The sequence below is a fragment of the Sciurus carolinensis genome, chromosome 15, assembly GCF_902686445.1.
Source record: "Sciurus carolinensis chromosome 15, mSciCar1.2, whole genome shotgun sequence".
Classification (NCBI taxonomy): domain Eukaryota; kingdom Metazoa; phylum Chordata; class Mammalia; order Rodentia; family Sciuridae; genus Sciurus; species Sciurus carolinensis.
This window is the reverse complement of record NC_062227.1, coordinates 21,636,779-21,642,778: the sequence shown is the minus strand read 5'-3', so window position 1 is coordinate 21,642,778 and position 6,000 is coordinate 21,636,779.

The window sequence follows — 6,000 nt, the reverse complement described above, 5'->3', positions numbered from 1 at the left end:
CTGGTACCTGAACACTCCCCAGAGGAAGCTATTGTCACTGTGAAGTTACCACAACTTTAATTTAATTGCAGCTCTTCAGGAAAGAAGGGAACACAAATGAAAACACAAAACTCAATTGTGCATCAGAAGCTAACTCAACTCAAAACTACAGTAGCTTCAAAGAATTGTTGGATTCCAAATAAAAAGGTGTATATTGAAAACTGTTCTTGATTGTTTATTACCTCAGCTTTGGGTAATGCATGTAAAAAATGATGACCATTCTCTTTTCTGAAATGAATTCCCCAGCCCTTTCTCTTGTTGAGTTCCTTCTCCTGGCCTCTTTAAGAGAATAATTCTGCCTTTGTCTTTTTTGCCTTAAAATCTTTCCTGGGCTCCACCTTAACTGTGGGTTACAGTCTCTGTTCCTTGTTTGATATTCAAGGTTCCTTCAATGTGACACTATTTTACTTCCTCAGATTCATCTCTCTCCTCTCTCACTACAAGGAAGTTTTACCTATTGTCTTTTGGGTGCCCCAGACACACTGTCGTCTCTCAATACCTCAGTGGTCTGCAAGAAGATGTGCTCTGTCCAAAATGACCCCTCCTCTCATGGCAAATGTTCTGACTCCTTATTGCCAAAATCCCACATCTGCAGTCTCATTCTCTCAGAAGTATTGCCTAGATTCATAGCAAAGATGATCTGCTGCATGTTTCTACAAACAGGTCTCAGTTTAGATACTGTGCTGCTCATTCCTCTTGCCTGCACTGGACACTAATCTGCAGCATCCCCTCAAACTAATCTCCATGTCCAGAGCAAAGTTCCTTTCTAGCTGGTGTCATGCCCAGATACTTTTCTTCAACTACTTGTCTACCCATGAGTACAGTTTGGCATGTGACTGGTATTACCTAGTGTATGCTTGAACAGGTATTTTTAAAGGATGTAACAGAAATGTTTCCTTAAATTTGCTTTATTCAAAGTCCTCATTCTAACGCAACTTACACAATTTTAGTAATAATAAGCCATGGCTTACAGAAAAAGAAAACATTCTATAAGTCAAATATAATATTGTGGGGAAATGTGGATAAAAATCAAAGGTGAGGTGGGACAGACACTGTGAACCATGATAAGTAAATGAGGGAAATGAACTCTGGTGATTCCTAGGGTCCACAGGAATCTTCTAGAAAGAAAAACTAAGAAAACTAGTTTTCTTTTCTTCTAGAAAGAAAACTAACTAAGCATTCATACTTTCCCAACTGAGTATATCTGGAACTATAAGACATCCATTTTCTGTTAATATCACCACATTCTCAATTTTATTTTCCTTCCCCAGAATGAGAAAAACAAGATTTCATTTTGATTGGGCTCAGTGTAATTTTGAAATACACAGTCTCCCAGTTCATGGAAAGTTAAAGAGAGAAAAATGGCATGTCCTGATCTAGGTGTTAGTTAATGGTTCTGCAGCACTTTTTAAATGTGGCATTTTGTTGAAGTTTCCATGGTGCCCACAGGCATGTGGGAGTCTTGTCCTTGAAACATTTAGTTACTACCACCTTTTAAACTCCTACACAACTTTATTAGGATGCCAAAAATAATAATGCAAGTTCTTTTATCCCTTCCTTCTTCTCTCTTTCTATAGTGCTCACTAAAAGTAGATTTAAAGAGGAAATCATTTGTAGTCTTCTGGTGTGCTGTGATTACACCTTATGTACATGTATTCACACAGATAAAGAACTTGGAACAATTCATAGTATATACAATCTCAATGAAATAGGGGGTTCAAAAAAAAGAATATATGAATTAAAACTGAAACTGTGACAGTTTGATTCTGATGAAGACCAAATCCAACTTAAAAATTATTATTATTTGTTTTATTCCATGGAATCTAGTGCTGCCTTCCTATGCTTATTAGAAGATCAATTATACAGGAGAGTCATCACTCTTTCCTGAGAGTCAGCCCTGGCAGGTCATGCCTGCATTTAAGACTGAGTCCAGGGTGCTGCCATGGGAAGGAAGCATGGGGTAGAGAGTAGTTAAAGAGTCTGAGAATTCTCAGGTCAAGGTCAAGGAGTAATTAAAAAAAACATACATAGTTACATGTCTCTGATGTTGATCATTGGATTTTATCATGGTCAGCAGCAGTGAAGTGTTTTGTCTTTGTATGGAATGAGGAATAAGCAGATCATACTGCAAACAACACACAAAGGGAAAGTTTTTAGTAGGCCAAAGGTGATGGTACAGGACTGGTTTCAGGTAACTTAGGTCAGGCCTGAGAATTGATACTGAGTGGCAATTAAACAAATTCATAGTACAGGATAATTATATCTTTTTATACTTCAATTCTACTTGTAGTATTTAGTGTTAAAATACAGTAAACACTATTTCATTTTTTTCATGTAGATTTGCCTCTAACATAGATATACGATTTTTTAGAAAAAACAATTAGTCTTATACAGAAATACTGACAAGAAAGAATTACACCCATCATTGAATCAATCTGACACCTAACAGACTCATGAGAAGTGTGGAATAGTCCAAACCTTGAAATATAATTACAGATCTCACAGATCTTTAGAACTAGAAGATCTTATGGATCAAAATACTCTTCTGATCCCACTACTTGCTCAAGATTTATCTCTGAAATGTACCAGAGGCAGACAGTTATACAACAAAACTGATAGATTGAGCCATAACACTCTTTTAGAGCTGCTCAATAGATGAGTCATTTACTTTGGCAGAGTGCTTCATGTTCTATTTATAGGACTGATTTGAGACCAAAAAAAGGGGATCAGTTTTTTTAGGTTCTTTTTTACCTTCTCCTTTCTAAAAAAGTATTTTTATGAAACTTAATCTGTATCTGATGCTCTCAAGAATAAATGAGACTAAAATATAAACACCTGCTTTCTTCCTGTGAATGGTGATTCAAAGCCTGATACCACAGGTTTTGGGGCACACTGTTCAGTTAGCCAGTTCAGTTAGTCAGTTTTCTGTCACCATGACAAAATACTTGAGATAATCAGTTTAATAGAGTAAAGATTTATTTTGCCTCACAGCTTCGGAGAAAACTGTGAGTCCATGGTTTTCAGTCCGTGGTTGGTTTGTTCCATTGCTTTTAGGTCTATGGCAAAGCAGAACATCATGGCAGGAGCATATGGGGGAGCAATACTGTTCACTTTATGGTGACTGTGAAGCAAAGAGAAAAGGAATAGAATGGTTTGGGGTCCTGATAAACCTGTCAATGACATTCACCCAATAACCTAACTTCCTCCAGGAGCATCACAGGCTGGTGACCAAGTATTTAGCATATGGCCTTTGGGGGATATTTAAATAATAATACTCCCCAAGAGTAGGAACCAGTCCTATATTCATCATCTACTTTCCAGTGTTTATTATAGTACATGAGAAGAACCACCACAAAAGGAAATTTACACTTTTATAAGAAAACTCTATGAATCAGACAAATATTTGAAAACTCAAATCATAAGTACCTAGATGGTGGTACTTGATCATCTGCAATGGGGTTACTGGAAGTCATGACAGCCTCTAGTTTACTCCTTCTTGAGAGAGCTGAGCAGCATGATTACTTCCACCCGTTGCATCACTACCACCAAGAATCCAAATAAGATTCATTTCTATAGTATGTTTGAGAAGTTAAGATGGAAAATATCAGCTATGGTTAGTGAGTCTTAATTATTAGTTACAACTTAATGTACCTCATGTAATCAAGTATTTTCTGAGGACATAGTACATGTTAGCTATTATGTTAGGCATTTGTTGGAATTCAGCTTAATCCGACTACAGCTATCTTGAACTGTAACCACCATTATTGTTCATGGGTAACCCTGGTTGGTTTTTCCTGTGTCGTTTTCCTCCACACCATAAATAATCAAAAGCATTGAGTGGTATGTGGAACTTTAGAACTGAAACCTGGTTGGCTGATTTTTTGATATTAGCTTGAGATAAACCAGATACATTCTAGTTTGGATAAAGTTACCTTTATCCTGACAACTTTATATTCCTCTAATTTGGGCTAAAATTGTAAGCATCCACTAGTCTTAGTACAACCCAGGATTGTGCAAGTAAGTCTCCAATAAATTTAACCCTGTGAAATCCCAGCTCTGTCTTCTTCCTTTGTTGGTTACATGGCAGCTTGGAGCCAGTTCTCATACCCTGGAACCAGGATATTCTGGATCAGCATTGATACACAGTGGGTGATATGACAAGCAATACGGGGGAGACATGATAAATAAACATGATAACAGTAATGGGATAATACCTGAGAGTGTCATAATAACAACCATAACAGGGAGTAATGATGCAGCATAACTATTGGGATGGGGAGAGTGTTAACTGTGGAATTAGGTGTGGTCACAAAGAGGAGGTACTGTGTGAGGTTAAAGTTGGCTGATAAAAGGAGTTAGATAGGGAAAGTCTGAGGAAAGAACCTTTTAAACTAGATTAAATCTAAGTGTCCAGGGACAGGTGTGAGCTCAATTTCTTTAAGACAAAGAAGAAAAGTTATCCAAGGTAGAGATGAGAAAATGAGTGAGAAAGCCAAAGAAGAAGGGACTGATGAATGAGTGGTCCTGTTAGGCAGGGATTGTGGATCAAGTGGGATTGAAAATATAGTTTGAGGAAAGATGAGTTTGACAGGTACAAAGAAATAGATGGAAAAGATTTTCTTCCACTCTGTGGGCTCTCATTTCACATTATCGATTGTATACTTTGATGAGGAAAAAGTTTTTCAGTTTGAAACCATCCCATTTGTTGATTCTTGCTTTGATTTCTTGTGCTTTGGGAGCCTTGTTAAGGAAGTCTAATCCTAAGCCAACATTGTGAAGATTTGGACCTACTTTGTCTTCTATTTGGTGCAGGGTCTCTGGTCTAATTCCTAAGTCCTTGATCCATTTTGAGTTGAGTTTTGTGCAGGGTGAGAGACAGAGGTTTAATTTAATTTTACTGCATATGGATTTCCAGTTTCCCCAGCACCATTTATTGAACAGGCTAACTTTTCTCCATTGTATGTTTTTGGCTCCTTTGTCTAGTATGAGGTAACTGTATTTTTGGGGTTTGTCTCTGTGTCTTCTATTCTGTACCATTGGTCTGCCTGTCTATTTTGGATAGAGCACTAATCTCCGAAATTTATAAAGAACTTACAAAACTTTACACCAAAAATACAAGGAACCCAATCAATAAATGGGCCAAGGAACTGGACAGATACTTTACAGAAGACATACAGTTGATTAATAAATATATGAAAAAGTGTTCAACATATCTAGTAATTAGAGAAATGTAAATTAAAGCAATTCTAAGATTTCATCTTACTCCAATTAGAATGGCTATTATCAAGAACACAAACAATAATTGATGTTGGCATGGATGTGGGGAAAAAAGGCACACTTTTACATTGCTGATGGATTGCAAATTGGTGCAGTCACTCTGGAAAGCAATGGGGAAATTCCTCAGAAAACTTGGAATGGACACATCTTTTGACCCAGTTATCCCACCCCTCGGTTTATACCCAAAGGGTCTAAAATTATGTTTATAGCAGCTCAATTCACAATAGCTAGATTGTGGAGCCAACCTAGATTCCCTTCAACAGATGAATGGATAAAGAAACTGGTATATATACACAATGGAATATTATTCAGCCACGAAGAAGACTAATATTATGGCATTTGCAGATAAATGGATGGAATTGGAGAATATCATACTAAGTGAAATAAGCCAATCCCCCAAAACCAAAGGCTGATGTTTTCCCTGATAAGTGGAAGATGCTATATAATGGGGGTGGTGGGGGTGGAAGGTGAGAGAAGAATGGAGGAACTTTAGATTGTGTAGAGGGAAATGAGAGGGAGGAGGAGGCAGGGGTATGAAAAATGGTGGAATAAGACATACATCATTACCCTATGTACATGATTACATGAATGGTATGAATGTACATCATACACAACCACAGAAACAGAAAGTTGTACCCCATTTGTGTACAGTGAATCAAAATGCAGTCTGTAAAAATAAAAATA